The sequence below is a fragment of the Phyllostomus hastatus genome, unplaced genomic scaffold (genome assembly GCF_019186645.2).
Source record: "Phyllostomus hastatus isolate PE091 unplaced genomic scaffold, TTU_PhHast_1.1 phas_scaffold_78, whole genome shotgun sequence".
NCBI lineage: Eukaryota > Metazoa > Chordata > Mammalia > Chiroptera > Phyllostomidae > Phyllostomus > Phyllostomus hastatus.
The window spans coordinates 8,953,880-8,971,763 of NW_025334041.1; the positions used below are offsets into that span (position 1 = coordinate 8,953,880).

Genomic DNA, 17,884 nt, shown 5'->3' on the forward strand with positions numbered 1-17,884 from the left:
GCCTCTCACACACACCCCAGTGGGGGACCGAACCTGCAGCCTAAGCATGTGCCCTGACCGGGAATCGAACCGGTGACCTGTAACTTTGTGGAATGATGCTCAGCCAGTGGAGCTCCACCAGCCAGAGCAGGATCTCGCCATCTTGATGTCTCTGCCTTGAATCCTCAGTGCCGTAGCTCTGTTCCAGCCTTCGTAAGATCTGAAATCGCGTCCAGGCTTGCCTTGCCCCCTCCATAAACGGTGACTCCCCCAGTAACAGGACTTAAGAGAATTCTCCATAGAGCCACACATGTGCTCCATGAAGACCTGCCCGTTTTCCAGCTACACCACCACTTAGAGAAGCTCAAAAAGGAAGACTCCAGAACCCCTCCTGCTCTAGAAAAGATGATTATCATGAGCCCAACACCATTCATCTCCCTCAACACATGAAGAGAGAGCCCAAAGAGAACGGAGTCACACTTGGCACCTAGGAGACCGCAGGACTGACCCCATCAAGCCCTAAAGCCATGTCCCTATGGCGCTGAATGCTGCCTCATCTGGTCCAGTCTCCCACCCTTCCCAGACCCTCCCAACCCCTGTGCCCTCTGAAATTCATGGGCTGTCACTGCCAAACCCCCTTTATCCTGAGCTCTTCACCGTATGCCCCTTTACCTTTTCTCTCTAACTGAAACATGGACACGACTTCCTTTGCCACTCTCTCAAGATGTGGCTTTTCCTTTTTTCAACCTTGAATCGGGACCATAGCCTGAGAGACTGTACATTTCACCCATGTCCCTCATTGCTGCTTGCAGACTTCGTTTCCTTGGTTCTTTGAAGCACGAACATTGGACTACGTAGCCATCCACATCTAGGGCATGCGCCCTCACTTACCAAGAAGTGTAAAGTGGCGTTTCTGTTGTCTTTCTGAAAGATTTCATCATCAATGTAGATGATGCAATAGCACCTAACAGCTCAGTTCAACAATCTGCCGACTTCCAACAATGTTTCCTCTGCTGATGCCCACGGTCAACTTCATCAGTGTGAACACCTTCGAGAGTCCCAATTCAAGCATCCCTGCTACTGCACTCCCAGACTGTCCTTGGGCATCATGTCACCCCCTGCCCCCACCCCACTGGGTCACTCCCTTCAACTTACAACAAGCTATAATGCTTCCCATCGTAAAAGAGCTCCCCACGGACCCCCTCAACCTTTAACTCCTACTCTAGTTTTCTGTGAAACATGTTGTTTCCCAAATCTGGTCCAGGGCTTTTGAACAGGGTCCCAGGGCTTCTGAATGGGGGACCCCCAGTTTTCCAACACCTCTGCTTGCACAGTTACAGGCATCTTTATCTTATGATTGCCAACCTCAATTCTTTATTTTTTCCTTGATTCTACTTGGCCCCTCCCCTCAACACACACACACACACACACACACACACACATACCTGTCCTGTGCCAGAGTTTCTCACCTCAATAAACGGCACCACTATCCAGTCCAAGAACTTACGAGTCTTCTTTGATTCCTCCAACCCTTTCACACCCAGCCATTAAAAAAGAGAGAGCTGGAGGGCCCTTCATGTGTCTCAGACCATGATGCCCATGAGAGCCTGTTGTCTCACGTGGGTCACAGCAGGGACTCCAACGTACTGTCCCTCCCATCCTCTCTGTGACCCACTCAATTGGTAGCTGGTGGTCAACTATCAGTTCTTACCATTGTTAGCAGCATTGGATGGAGCTGACCACTTTCTCCTAGTGGAAAGAGTGTTTTCGTTCGTTTTCCAGCACCACCCTCATCCAGACTTCCTCCTCGCTCACTCACAGCTTTTTTCCAGAGACTCTTTCCCTGCTGTCCTCCTTTCCAGCCTCCATGTCTTGAGTGGCCTGTGCCTGGGCCCTCAGCCCCCTCTTCTCCTCTCTGTCTACACGTTCTCCTTACATGAGTGTGTCTTTCATTTCTCCTCCGGAACCCCATGGTTCGGTGTAAACCATTGTTAAAGTATTCTCACGTTGCTTCGGTAAGTCCGTGTTTGCCTTCCATTTAAACACCCTGAGCTTTTATTCAGGATCGAGGTCCTAGCTCTCATATTGTAATTGTACAAAAAAAGGTAGCACTCAGCGTATGTCTGTTAAATGAATTCCTGTTTAAATGAATGCCAATGAGGAATTGAGAAATACCAAAGCAAATGTGGTTAAGAAATCATTAAGGATTTCATGCATATGCACACACGTATGTATATGTGTGTGTGTTTATTGTGTTCACATATATTTTTCTACTTCCATTTTGAAGCAAAGTGTTCTGAGTAATCACTGGATGTCCACTTCTGCCATTTCAACCCAAACTACCTGAGAAATACCTTCTTTTACCTTTTCCTCTGTGTCTTCCAACAGCGGACAAGCAGATAAAGATCTTAGATCTTAATTCATTACCAGGGAAACAAAAAAGACATTTATTTTAATGCATCAACAAACAATTAATTGGTTGCCTAACACTGAGCATGTAGTTCTAAGTTGTCTTGGGATGTAATTTCTTCTTGCATTCTATGAGAAAACTGGATGACATGAAACATCTCTGTAAGTCGATTATTCTGTCTTTAGTCTCCACGTGGACTGTTTAATATTTGACCAATGAAGCTCACGTTTAAGAAATATGTTAAAGCTATGTCTGTGAAAACTACAAAAGCCAGAAGAATAAAATGCTGTCCCTGTCACTCATAAGTTTGGAAGATCACGCAGACACTCGGGCAACGAAGCGGAGCCAAGCAATGGCCCTTCTGCTCTTCCTCCCGGTCCAAGTGCCGGAGTCCCACAAACACTTGCAAAGATTCCAGATGACTCAGTGCGGTCGGGGCAGATTCCGGGGAAGAGCGTGTTCCGTCAACACCCCGCTGCTTGGGGGAACAGGCAGCCTGCGATGGCTTGCTCTGTGGGTGGCTTCCTCCCACCACGAAATATGGGGAGGGTGCTCGCTAGTGCCACTCCGGAGCAGGCTGGGTTTAAAGACAAGGCGGCTGTGCCCAAGCGGGAGCCCCAAGCCAGTTCTCCTGGACTTTGAGGTCTCCTCTCTTACTGGTGAAAACAAGCCAAAGGTGATTCATTCAGGAACTGTCAGGCAGCTTCCTGGAGACTCGCAATGCCTTCCGGGCTGGTGACGTCGGATCGACTGATTTACCTGCTGCTGGCCCCGTTCCAATCCTCTTCCAGCTCTCAGGTGTTTTTTCTTTCTCAATGAATCCCTCTTTTCTCCTCATTTCTCGTCTTGTCTCCTCGACATTTGCCTTGCCTTCCCCTGAAGAGGAGGGATGAAGGGATGTGGGGGTATCTATGATCTACCTCGGGTCCCCCGCTCCCACAGCACTGCAGTGCAGGTCCTTCGTGCACACCGTATTCCCGACCCACAAGACGACTAGCTCTCAAATGCACCCTCCGCACTGAGCCCACCAGGGGCGGATTCTCCTACTAGCCCTGCCCTTGTCTTTGCTGAGTACCATTTCACTGAGTTCAAACGGAATGTATTCTACGGAACTTACTCTAGAAAACTTCTCATCCCTCTCTGCCGCCACCTAGCCTGCTCCTGGCGCTCAGCGCAGCCTGTGTAACCCTCGCCGCGATGCTCTCCACGTTCAAGTCAAGCGGCTTATCCACACTTCTGCCTTTCCCTCTCAACTACATGAGCTCCCCGGGACAAGGGCCCTGACTGGGGCACTTTTGTACCCAGGGTGTTTAGTCTAGGCCGTGAATGGTAGCAGGAGAGGCGCAATAACTGTTTCATGAGCGCATGGTCGCTTCTGACTGTGGACTGTCTTTGCTCTCCGTGGGTGGGAGCTGTGGCCGACTCATCTGTCATTTCTATCGTGTTGGGCACAGGACTGTGCGCTAGGAGTTGCTCACAAAGGCGTACTATATACATGAACTATTAGATATATGTGTTCAGTAATGGTGTCTACTAATTCAATTTAATTAAATACTTTGCTGTCTACTGTGTACAAAGAAACTTCGAGGAGCTTACAGCTGATTACGAGAAATAGCACTTATTAACTGTGTATGTTGAAGTGGGATCTAATAGGCCCTTCGAGAGAAGCACAAAACAACTGCTCTCAAATATTAAAGGAGGAAAACGTTCATTCAGGGGCATAGCAAAGGCTTCTTGGAAGGAGAAGTGTGGGCCGTGGTTCTTGAAGATGAGGTAACAGATAGGCGAAGGTCCCAGACTAGGGGATTGGAATGTATGCAAGCAATTACAGCATCAATTTCACCGAAGGGCTATTAAGCAGTGGCTTTGCAACAATTAAACAGATGTTCTTCAATGTTAGCTCACTGAAATCACAAGTCATCTTAACTGATGGGGTGATGATTAATTTTATGTCTCCATTTGACTGGGCCGTGGGGTGGCCACATATCTGGCTAATCATCGTGTCCGGGGGTGTCAGCAGTGGTGTTTCCAGAAGAGGTCACCGCTGGCCTCTGTGGACTAGGGGGTGTAGACTCTCACCCCAGTGTGGAAGGGTTTCGTGCAGTCTTTTGAGGGTCTGCAGAGAAGGACAGGTGAAGGGGAAATTCTCTTTTCTCTGCCTCCCTGAGCGGGCTGGGACGTCTGCCTCTCCCTGCCCTGGGACTGGGATCTACACCATCACTCCTCGTGGTCCTCAAGCTCTGGCTTCACACTGGAACGACGCCTCCACCAGCCTCCCTGGGTCTCCAGCTTGCAGGTGGCCAATTACAGAACTTCTCGCGTCCCAGAACTGTATGAACCAATTCCTTATAATAAATCTATATTTATAAAAAGGGATGTAGAAATAGATATGTCTCTCTATCCCTGTCTTTCTCTCTACATAGATATAGATAAATATAGAGATAGAGATAAATATAGAGAGTCTATTTCTTTCCCCTGTAGAACTCTGACCAATGTAGGTGGTGAGTTCTCTCACAAGAAGTACTTTCAGTTGAGCTCTGTTATACCCTCCCTTCCATGCACCTTTCCTAATACCTTTAAAACATGACTGTTCGGGGTGTTGGGGAGGGGAGATTGGAGGACTGGGTGAAAAAGGTAAAGGGATTAAACAAAGGATAAACCTCATCGACACAGATGACAGCACGGTGACTACTAGAGGGGAAGCAGGGTGGGGGGAGGGGAAGGGGTGAAGGGGGGTAAATGGTGGCGGTGACAGAAGGAGACCTGACTTCGGGTGGTGAGCACATGATACAATATACAGATGCTATACTATACAATTGTACACCTGAAACCTACATAATTTTACTAACCAATGCCACCCCAATATATTATTGGGCAATAAAAATTGCATCATATTTCAGTCTGGTAGGAAAGTATTGCAATGGTAAAATCCTTCATTATACAGACAAGGAAGTGTTCCGTCCAAGAACACAAAGAAATACTCGGTGGTGAGGGGGAGGAGCCAGGATTGAAGCCAGTTCCTCAGTCTAACCCCCTGCCCACTGACTGTGCCATTGTGACCCCGCTGACACCAGGGGGGCTGGTGGCCTTCCTTCCCACCACAACCGTAACTGTAAAATCTCAGGGGATGCGGAGAAGGGAGCAGATATTACTCCCGGTAAGAGATTACATGAAACTGTTATGATATTACAGCCTTGTTCCTGTGGACTATGTGGGGGAGACAAAGCTTGTCCTAGATGAAAATCCACGAATGCAGAAATAAGTTACTCATGCATCGTTGAAGAGAGATCTTCCACTGAGGCTGGTGGACTTTGTACTATTTCCTGGAGCTCGATGTGAATTACAATTATTTCTACATTGAAATTTAGTGAAAAAATAAACAAAATACGAAGCAACCTGAAATTAGAGTTGTAAATAATTCATTAAGATAAATTTCAATGGTACTAAAGATTTACTGTGAAAAATAACGACAGAAAAATCGTCCTAGACTAAAATCTGCGTGAGCATTTTCTGGTCCCGAGGCGGTGAGGGCCGTGTGCAGAGCAGTGACCCCAAAGGCAACCAAGGGAAAGCGCACTGAAGTTAACCAGATGGGATGTGGAGTCCACTGTGGTAAACGACCAACGTGTCGAAGCGTTAAAAATAAAAATAAGTGCAAAAATATCTGTAGTATATGTGACACTATAGTTTTCATATCCTTAATGGATAACATGCAATTATAAATCAGTAAGAAAAAGATACATAGAAGTAGAAGCCAAGTCAGACAATTCAGAAACAGAAAATCTATGAATGACTAAGAAACACCAGTGTAATGAAACATTAATATTCAAGGAATGAAAACTAAAAAAACACATAGTAGATGACCATGTTTGATTCCCTGATAGAAATTCTTTGGAGTGAGATCACACAGAAGGTGAGGAAATTGACACTAATCAATATTTGTCAAAATATTAATTAAGACACCTCCCTGGGAAGCAGAGGTGATATGCTCCCATGTCTAATAGGGGCAGACGATGGAGAGAGGGAAAGTTATTTTTTTTTAGAGTAGAATCAACAAATAGTGATAAAAGGAAAGGGGAAATTAGAAAATTACCAATCGAAACACATGGCAGTAAGAAACGATTTCAGGGATTGGGTGCAAAAATGAGTTGATAAAAGTCATATGAGGAGCAGGATATCCAGAGCTTCTCAGCATGTCCCTTTAAGAAGCACGAAGGGGGAAATAGTAACCGTGCAGTGGTGCAGCTCAGCAGACACCATGTTAAGCAAACGGTCACAGCCACATCTCAGGGAGGGTGTCACAGCGACACTGCGACCCTCCTAATATGATGCAGTGAGAAGGACGCCTTCCTGTTTTGTGCTGTTCCTATGAAAAAATGCACAAACTGCATCTAATCTTAAAGAATTATCCAGTATGACCAATCTGAGGGGCATTTTACAAAGTGACCAACCTATTCCATTTAAAAAAATGGCAATGTCATAAAAGACAAATAAATACTTTAAAATAGTTTCTTTTGTACTCTGCAGTATAATTACACGTATTATAAAAAAAGTGCTTATTTTCTTCTCCCTAAAACATTCATGACCGTGTTTGATCTCCCTCTGTCATATATGGGGTCATCCGGGGCACGCACTCGGTGGATCCCCTCTGTGCCTGGGCCGTGCTCTGAGAGCACCTCTGTGCCCAGCCCCCCTGTGGCTCCCTCCAGGGTCCCACGGAGGAGCCCGACTGGGAACATGACCGGCCCTGAGGCTCTCCCAGCCCTGCCCTACGGGGCAGCGCCAAGGGACAGGGCATCAGTGCCTGCCAGCACACAGGACACCCCCGGGGCACACTGGTGAAGTGCGGAGCAAGGCTATCCAGGCAGCAATCTGGCGTCTTAACTATCGCCCAGATATAAACCCTACATAAAGTCACGATCAAAATCATAATCAATTTCAGTATCGAGCTGGGAAGCGAAGAAGAAGAAGCCTCGTGCTAACACCATGAGGCAAGCACCACTGAACTCTGAACCTGTTTATTATGTTGACTATTCCTTTCTCCTCTTAAGGTTTTAGCCCCGATATTGAATAATTCCTAATAAGGTATAATAAGACGATGATAATCAGGTGATTTTTCCGTGGAAAATTACAGTGAACGGTTTATAATGAGAAAAGTGGATGCTCTTGTATTTTCTTAAAACCTTCTCCAACTTTCATCCCTAAATCCAGTTGCATGGGCTAGCAACTAATAATACAGGACATGGAGTCACATTTGAATTTCAGATCGAAAATGCAAAAATTTTGACATAAGTATGGCCCATTATCTGGGACATATTTATTACAAAAATATTGCTGTTCATCTAAAATTCAAACGTAGCTGGGAGTCTTTTCCTCATCTGGCAAGCCTACCCCCACTCTTTCAAAGAGAAAGCCTGGTTTTCTCCACTCTTTCGAACGGAGTTTTCGTTTCGGTAGCAGGTTCCACCTGCTCTAAAACACCCACAGGGCCCCAAAGCTCAGTTTTTATCCGTAGTGAATTCACCGATTAGTTAAACACTAAAGAGTTTAACCGTTTCGCTTCATCTTAATGATCAGACCTCTCTCCGATAGTAAGGGAAAAAGTTATCAGTAAACATGACACAGAAGTCCCAAGCTACAAAGAATAACTACAAAAAGAAGAAAAATACAATTTCTGCGTCCTTCCTCGGACACCTGCTTGAGGGAGTGCTCAGAACGTAAGAGAAAGAAGCTGACAGTTCGGGGCCTGGCCCCGCCCCCTTCCCGGTGCTTCAGACCTTCCCGAGCTCAGGGCACCGGCCAGGCCGGGGAGCACGGGGTGCTGAGGTCATCCCTGAATGCACGACCATCAGCTGCATTCCTTACTGCTAACAGTCTTCCTTCCTAGGACTCACCCGGTCACACAGCGGCAGGTGAGAAAGTCCCAGAACGTGCCAGAGCTGCCCTTTCATTCCAACTGAGAGAAAACGAGAGCAGAGAACTAATGTTCCCTCCCCCACGGGCTGGAAATGCACACAAATGGTGAGCGCGAGGAGGCCGGAATCAAGGCGCCTCCGTGGAGGAGTGGCCCTCGGAGCTGGTTCTCCAGGCGCCTGCAGAGGTCTTGGACGCCGTCCCGTTTGCCTGCGCGGCGCAGCTGCTGACACTGAGACGTCCTTGGGACCACAGCACTGAAACCCAGGTTTCCATCTGCTCTTACTTAGAAGTTAGTCATAGAGAGCCAGGACAGTCTCCTTGCCAAAATCCATGGTCAAGTTGAGGATAACAGAGTCATTCTCTGTACACAGCCCTCCAAAGAGAGAAAGTCACAAGAAAGGTTAGAAGTGGCGGGCGTTGCGAGGGCCAGGCCCGGGACTCAGGGGAAGGGTGTGTGGGGAACGGACACAATGGCTCCGGTGGAGTTTCTATTTCTGTGGACCCTCTGCTTTTCTTCCATGCCCTCTGACCTGCCTGCAGAGGCCTCCGCTGTGAATGCAGGCCTGAAAAGTACTTAGTGGAGGAAGTAGAAGGAACTTGTCTTCATTTGGTTACCATGGTTATGGTGCTGCGTGTCACCAGCCTCGATGATTTGCATTGCAAACCAGGGCTGGAACCAGGGACGGCAGAACTTGACGTTCTGGGTGGAGAGATCGATTTGCAGGAACTTCTGGCAAGTTCAGAGGGAGCAAAACATAGATAGATACACACGCATACTCCCGAACACAGAAAAAAGGCACCAAACGGAAGGGCTAACAGTCAGTCCTATCCTCCGTGAAATTTCAATATCTGTGAACTAGTTCAGATGAAAGATTCAGACAATTTCACTTGAGACAGGAAAATAAGCACATGATGACCCTCACTGTTTCAACATTAAATTTCACAGTCACATTCAGCCTGCATCCTTGTAAAGGACATAATAGCAAATCAATACCTAATAATGATTACATTCTTGAGTCATGCATGCCAGCAACACCCTTCATTTTTATACACTGCATTACTAGAATTGGAAATGATGGGACCTTGTGCATTTCAGAGGATATTTAACTTCAAACAAACAGGAACCCCCGACATATAAAAAGAAGTGCTGAGGTTGTCTCCCAGGCGACTGAGGGCAAAGGGCCTTCCCAGATCCTCCCTCTCCCTCTGTGACAGCTGCTGAGGTGTCTCTGCAGAGGTGCTGGTGCCCGTCGGCGGGACTAGAACGGCCCTCTGCACTGGCCCTGAACCTGCCCTTGGAGAGTTCCCTGTTTTTTAGAATTCCTCCCGCTCCACCACCAGTATCTGAGATGTCTCCTCTCGGAAGCCTAGGAGTGTCTCCAGGCCTGAGCTGACAACCCAGCCTCCTTTTCCTCCCGGCTCCTGAGGCCCTCAGGAGCCTGGGGCCTTCGCACCAGCCACCGGCCACCGGGAGGCGTGGTCTCAGGCAAAGGCTCACTGACAGAGCATATTTTAATGAAAAACCGTGTTCAGAGCTACACTTGGAAAATGAAGTTTCTATTTAACAGCTTTCATTTCAAATGATTTTCATAAAGGTGATTATTAATAAAAATAGAAATGCAATTACATTCACAAAGAAACCCTCAATTACTCATATTTTAATTGCCTATTGGTTATACATAAATTTATTTATGTAGTTTATTTATTGGGATGTTGTAGAACACAATGCATTGAAATCTGCATTAGAAATCAGGAGAACAGGACCCTATATAAACCCAGTTTCTATTAGAATGGTTTAGGGGAAATCAGTTCCTCTTCAAAGACATAGATAATTTAGAAAAATAATGTGCGCATCACTGAATATATTTTTAAAAAGCTTTCTGCATGAAAATTAAAAAAGGTATTATATATCTCAAAATCTGGCGCAATGGACAATTGACAGCCAGTGCCCTGTTATGCTAAGAACAGTATTCCACGCAGAACACTCCCTTGCAGGTCTGTCTCCACCACACACAAGAACATCCTCCTTAGTGACAAAGAGATACTTAAAAGAAAGTTGAGCCCTGGCTGGTGTGACTCAGCGGATTGAGCGCTGGCCTGCAAACCAAAGGGTTGCTGGTTCAATTCCCAGTCAGGGCACACACCTGGGTTGCGGGCTAGGTCCCCTGTAGGGGGCACATGACAGGAAACCACACATTGATGTTTCTCTCCCTCTCTTTCTCCCTCCCTTCCCATCTCTCTAAAGATAAATATATAAAACCTTTTAAAAAAAACCATAGAAAGTTGAAGTAGTTCACTAAGGAAGAAGGCAATAAAGTAAATCAAGGTGACAATAGTGTTACTGAGTGTTTTGGAGTGGGGGAGGAGAGCATTCTATGGGAGCTCACAGGAAGAGCTCTCAGCCTAGTTTTGAAAATTTGAAAAGAAGTCAAAGCAGCTCTACCTAATACACAGAAACAAACACAGGGAGGCTGCCAAATTGAGAAGAGAAAGAAACATGGCCCAAATGAAAGAACAGAGCAAAACTCCTGGAAAGAACTAAATGAAATGGACATAAGCAACCTATCAGATGCACAGTTGAAACCACTGGTGATCAGGAAGCTCCAGGTACTCACTGGGTACTGCAACAGCATAAAAAAGACCCAGGCAGCAATGAAGGCTGCATTCAGTGAAATGAGCAAAAACCCACAGGGAACCAGCAGTATGATGCTGAGTATGAAGGGAGAGGATGAAGCTGAGATTCAAATCAATGGTTTGGAAAAAAGGAATAAAAAAGCATTTAATCAGAACAGCAAGAAGAAAAAAGAACTCAAAAAAAGTGAGGAGAATAAAGAACCTCTGGATCATCTCCAAATGTACCAACATCAGAATCATACGGGTGCCAGAAGAGGAAGAGCAACAAATTGAAAACTTATTTGAAAAAATAAAGAAAAATTTTTCTAATTTGGCAAAGGAAACAGACATACAAGTCCAGGAAGCATAGAGAATCCCAAACAAGTTGCACCCAAAGAAGACCACAGCAACACACATAATTAAAATGCCAAAGGTTAAAGATAAAGAGAGAATCTTTAAAGCAGCAAGAGAAAAGCTGATAGTTACCTATGAAGGAGTTCCCATAAGACTGTCAGAAGATTTCTCAAAATACATTTTGCAGACTAGAAGGGATGGGCAAGAAGTATTCAAAGTGATGAAAACCAAGGGCCTACAACTTAGATGACTCTATCCAGCAAAGCTATCATTTAGCATAGAAGGGCAGACAAGGTAAAACTAAAGGAGTTCATCATCACCAAGCCATTATTATACGAAATGTTAAAGGGACTTATTTAAGAAAAAGAAGATGATCAAAACCATGAACACTAAAATGGCCACAAATGTACAACTATCAACAACTGAACCTGAAAAACAAACTAAGCAAACAACTAGAACAGGAACAGAATCACAGAAATGGAGACCACATGGAGGGTTAACAGCTGGGAGGGGGAATGGGGAAAACGGGAAAAAGGTACAGGGATTAAGAAGCATAATTGGTAGGTACAAAACAGACAGGGGGAGGTTAAGAACAATACAGGAAATAGTGAAGCCAAAGAACTTACATGTACGACCCATGGACATGAACTAAGAGAGGGGACTGTTGGAGGGAATGGGGTACCAGGCAGAGGGGGGGCAAAGGGGGAAAATTGGGATAACTGTAATAGCAAAATGAATAAAACATATTTAAAAAAAGAAAAAAGCATCCTGGAACATATACAGTCTAAGGTTGATCCTAAATGAGAACACCAGTTAGTCAAAGAGTCAGGGAGAAGGAAGGGACTGAAAGGGAGAGATGCCCCAGTCAGTAGGGAGGTGAGGGCAGGACCGAAGTGAGACTGGAAAAGAGACACCATTCACTTTCCATGTTTTCAATATGTAAATCATGCCCGTTACCTTGGTCCTTGTGGATGTACACAACACTACCTATAACACGATGGCAGACATAAGGTAGGTGAGACCCAGAAAAGCTAAATGATTGTGACAGTATCACAAAATAAATTTTTGGTACATTAGGCTAGAACTAAGGTCTAAGAAATCCCTGCATAATGCTTCTACTACTAAAGGGTCATCCTGGGAAAACAGGCTAAAAGAAGAGGCACAGTTTAAGTATCTTCCCAAATAACTGAGTTCACTTATAATCCCCTTTGTGTGAAGTAGCCTTCTGAAGGGTGCCAGTGGGAATTATTTTCATCCCCATTTTATAAACAAGGAGACTGAGGTTCACAGGTATTACATAAGTCACCATAAACAGAGCCAGGGCCCAGGTAACACTAGGCCTATCCCATTCTGAAATCCACATTCCTAACAATAATAAATGTTCTCAGAAAAGAGTATACCAACAGCTCTTACACATTCCAAATGGTTAGTTCGGGGAGGGAGAGCATATTTTTCAGAGCTGTCAGAATCTTTCCTGGTTTTTCAATGATTCGAATCGAAGTAGATTTAGCCCAGTTGTTCTGGCTTCATCAGGTTAAGTCAGAGGACTGGCTGTGGCCTGTTGAGGAGCTTCTATGAAGGGCCCACAGCCCTGACGACACAGAGACAAGAGCCAAAGGGCATTCCTTCCTTCCACCTTCTCACAAAGACGATCAAGCTCTATAGTTTTTTGAACATTCCCAACGAGCCAGAAACTGGCCAGAAAACACCGACTCTGTGTACAGCACAATTAGATGATGACTGGGGCTGACAGACACAGGTTAGGAAGCTACAAAAATAAACGGGACATGATCCTTTCCCGAGTGATCTTCAGTAGGTAATGTGATGCAGAGTGAACATCCTGAGATTAAGTGACCCCAAATAGCTCTATGTTCCACCCGATGGTGGTTAAGATGGTGTTTCATTTTAGGAAAACATTTAACAATGCTTATTATATGTTTTTCCTTAGAGTTAAATTTGACACATCACACATGCTCAACGCGTATTTGGTATTCACTCATCACAATAAACCTTGCTCAGTCAATTCAATCTTTCTACAATAAAGATCCAAATCAAATTCTACCTTCACCATGAAGGGGACCCCCCTATTTTACCCTTCTTTTGCTTATGCTTATGCCACAGTACTTACCACACTGTGCCTGCTGTTAGATCACTGATTCTTTTAAACTCTTTTTTTAAAGATTTCATTTATTTATTTTTAGAGAGGGAAGGGAGGGAGATAGAGAGAGAGAGGGAAATATCAATGTGCAGTTGCTGGGGGTCATGGCCTACAACCCAGGCACGTACCCTGACTGGGAATCGAACCTGTGACACTTTGGTTTGCAGCCCGCGCTCTGTCCACTGAGCTACGCCAGCCAGGGCTAGATCACTGATTCTTAACTGCAGCTGATTTTGCCCCCAAGGGGACTGACTTCTGGTCTTGCTGGGAGACATTTTTGGTTGTCACGGTAGGGTGGAGAATGCTACTAGTATCTATTGGATCGAGGCCAAGAACACTGGTAAACACACTGTAATACACCAACCACATAGCCACCCGCGCCTATGCACAAAGAATGTTTCCATCCCACGTGTCCAAGTCCTGAACCGCTTAGGGTTTAGTGCCACAGTCTCTTAGTTCCTGCTCTGGCTCTAACACTCAACCCCCTGTGAGACGCTGGGCAAGTCTCGATTCCTGAGACTCGTGCTCTCAGCAGTACAATGCAGGCACTTGTTTTACAGATGCTCTCCTCGGAGAGTTATCGTGGGGGTCACTGCAGCAACGCCTGAGAAATGGCCAGCACACTCAGCAAGGTCACCATGAGGTGTCCTGTGGTGACGGCCTGTGCAACGACGGCAATAATAATAATGAGGTTGGCGGTCTGGATACATAGGTCTAGCGCTCACGAAGAGAATCTAGGCTAGGTTTTGAACCTGGACTCCAGTGCATTCATTCGAATTGCACCTCAACAAGGATTTCCTGAGCAGCATCTCTGGGCTCGCCTTCTAGGTGCTACAGACACAAAAAATAAGATATTTTCCCTGAACTAAAGAGCTCTCTTTTCTGGATAGAGGCAGAATCATAAACAAAAAGCTTTGACACTGTGTGAAATAAGGAAGATAACAGAGGGTGGATGAAGAAAGTTTTTAGAGGTAGAGCAATCGAAGATGTATCGTCAAGTTCTTGGGCTGCATTATTACCAGCAATGACAACGACAAAAGACCTTTCTCTGCTACTTCACCTTACTGGTCCTCCTGGGGGGGAATGTGCAGTCTTAGGACTTAGCTTACCCGCTTGATGGAATAGATCAAAGTCAATAAGAAAACTGAAGTTGCTTTTTTAAAAATGATTATGCTAAGTCTGACCACCATAATGTCTCTCTCTAGTTCCCTCTGGACAGTTGCTGCAGAAAGTAGAGTGTTCCCTGCACTGCATTTACCACTCCGCGTGTTAATTAGTGGAGAAGCACCAAAAGGGAATGAAACGGCAGCCCTACTCTAATTTTCTGAAAAAACAAACAAACAAACAAACAAACAAAAACCAATCTTTTCTCTCTCTCGAACTCCCTCACTTCTTGACCTTTGTCTTGGAGGAGCTGGGGAAGCCGTCCAGTCACGTCGCTACTCAGCTGCACGTCACCAAACAGGGTCAGGGAATCACAGAGCGCCTCTCTCTCTCTCCTGCCAGCTCCCCAGGGGAGGCGATTAAAGGGGCCTGCCTCACAGCAGAACCGGGGGAGGGGGGCCTGGGCTGACTTAGGCAGAGTATCCACTGAAACTACAACTGCTTTTATTCTACAGGGGGGCAGGCAGACAGACAGTTAGACACAAAGACATATATATGTATATATATGTGTGTGTGTGTATACATAAATATATAAGAAATTGTGTAACTATGCTCCATTGTCTGATTGGAACATTCAATTTTATTAGTATTTGGCACATTTCATTGTGACAACTTATATCTGTTCAAGATGAAGTACCAAAATACCACTGTAATTATGGCATTCTGAACATTGTTCTGAATGACATCCTCACACAAAAAAACATCACCATCTGGAAGCCAGAAATGCAGCACGACACTTCTAAGCAGCTCCTACCTCCTGGCGTCTCTCTCTTTCTCTGTCCCCCCACCCCCTCCCTCTTGAAGCAGCTAGCTCTCATGACCACAACACTAATCTGTCTATTCTAAGCTACGACTTTAATTATTTTTTTATCTGTCCCATCCACAGAGAGACTCAGATTTAATTCTCCTTTGGTCTGGTCCTCGGTGAACTTTTCAACCCCTTCAGCATCAAGAGCATGTAACACCTTTCTGTGGCAACCACCGAAGTCTCGCCAGTATCACCTCACCAGTATTACCTGCACTCAACCCGAACCTGTTAGCTTAGTTTCAGTCGCAAGGTTCTCCCACATGGGACGAGGGAGGCAGGAAGCAGACCTTCAGGTATGGGGTGCCGGGGGGAACCCTGGGGCTGCCCTGGCACAAAGAAAAGGTCTCAGTAAACCATCGTACCTCCCTCAGTGGCGCGCAGCTCGGGAGCCAGCTAAGTCCGTGCTCTAAGAAAGCTGACCGTCGGCGGCCTCCATCCATCCACCTGCAGCCGAAGCTCTGCTTCTGAGTCGGGCTGGCTGTGCACCTGGGCGGTTCCTGCAGGTCGCAGTGTGGCATTTGATTAATCTCGCATAACATTTTCATAATCCACACCCCCTTGTCCTAAGGAAAACCTGTTCTCCTGATCTTTTTTTGTGTTAGGAAATATTCAAAACAGGGCCCTGAGACTTCCTGGATTCAGGAGCCCCAGCAGATTTGTGGGCGTCCACCTTGCGCCCGAGTCCGGGCTGGGATAAAGGCGTGTGAAGAGGGTCGGATGGCTCTCCACTCCACGGGGAGCCTGCAGCCTTGGGGAGCCGCAAGCAGTAACACGCACAGTGGAGGATGGAGGACACGCAGGGACAGGGCACTATTACCTGGTGGGGGTCTGGGAAGGCTTCTCCAGGGAGACCACACCTGCTCTGAGTGCTGAGGCTTGTGTGCCGGGGGCGGGGCGGGGGGGGCCTCACCTGAGGAGTGAGAGGTGAGCTAGGCTCGAGGCCACGGGGAGGTGGGGGAAGCAGAGAGCAGCGTGCACGAGGGCACAGGCTGAGGGACAGGACGACGCATTCTGGGAGCACCAGCGTCACCTGCGTGGCTGAAACAGGGGGCACGGTGGGAGCAAAGGGAGAGCGGAGGCTGGAGAGGCAGGAAGCCTCACCTGGTGGGCCCACGCGCCACTCAGAAAGCGATCGTCAGGAATCTGGGTACGGGAACGAGTCTGCACGGGGATGACTGAACTCAGCACATTCTTTGTGGTTGCGAGGGAGAAGCGCTGGGGGAGCAGCTCAGTGTTAGTTTAGTTAGCTTAGTCACGTGCTCAGGAAACGGGGGTCTGACTGGTGAAATGACCAGGTTTGAATCGGGACACTGAATACCAACGCCACCTAATTAGAATAATCAGGGTATGTTCAACACGAAAGCTGTCGTTGATGCACGTGAATGTCCTGTCGACACTTCAGAAGGACCTTCGACACTTTACAAAGGGTCAGGACTGCGATCAGCATGAACGCCACTCTGAGTGGGGTCCAAGGTCACTTCCAACATGGTCTGCGAGGAAGGAGTGAGCTTGGGGTTCTCCTGATTTTTTAAAAAATCACTTGCAGTTAAGAGTATGTTTACACATTCCTGTGCTGTGAGGCCTCCTGACAGATTGAATTGGGGCCAGCGTAATAAACGAAGCCCTGCACTAAGAATGTTAGTACAAACAAGTAATCAGAATAAACCACATTTCCCCACATGATCTAGGAAACATATGGTCTTGTGGTTGAAACTTGGCAAGTTCATTGCCATCAGAACCCTGAAAGGAAGGTGGAATGAGTTGGTAATCCTACCCCCAGGTCAGCCCCCCGCCTTCGGTGTTTCCCTGTTCCCACGGAACAGCAACCCCTTGAAACAGCAGGTCCACTTGACTGTTAGCATTTCTTCCCCCACTGGAGTCACATTAATGATCTAATGTGCTCCCTTAGCACTGACCTTGTGAGGTGCTTTCACACCCATTACTTTACTTTGTTTCTAAAGACCCGTTGGGTCGAAGGGCAGGAAAGTTGGCTTTTCCCCCTCCTACACTTAACACATAAGAGGCTAAGACTCAGAAAGGCAGCTTACATTGTGCGAGGTCACATGCCTGTAACTGCAATGCGTGCTTCTGTCTCCAAGTCTGAACACTCTTAATGCCATGTTATATTGCCTTCAGCACATTTTCTTAAAAGGGAGTTGTCCACAGTCAGTAAATTGTTGGGATGGGCTCGGGGAACTCCTGACCATTTCCCATAATGCCCCAGTGACTTTAGATGGCCCAGTGCCGTCTTCCCTGGCTTTCCTCCAATGCCGTGGCCAGTCTCCACTTAATAAAAACAGGCTTGTTTCCTTCCACCTTGCCCTTGACCTCTCTCGCACTCACCTGGTCTCCCCAGGTTCTGATTCCTGCTGCCACTTGGACTCTCCTTCTCTGCTTAGCATCCTAAAGTTTCACATCCCTTTTAAATGGTCTGTCTGTCCCCAACTTATTCCTTTCACCGTACTGATTTTTTTATTGTTCC

General features: G+C 46.5%; 1 protein-coding gene across 1 annotated transcript in view; it reads right to left on the reverse strand.

The window, feature by feature from the left end:
* The window catches only part of ITPRID1 (ITPR interacting domain containing 1), an 85,658-nt gene extending 69,811 nt beyond the window's left edge, over positions 1–15,847 (reverse strand). Inside the window, exon 1 of the mRNA XM_045826995.1 lies at positions 15,765–15,847. The gene's annotated coding sequence lies outside the window, so the exon portion shown is untranslated. The remainder of the gene's footprint in view (positions 1–15,764) is intronic.
* Positions 15,848–17,884: the final 2,037 nt, after the last annotated feature.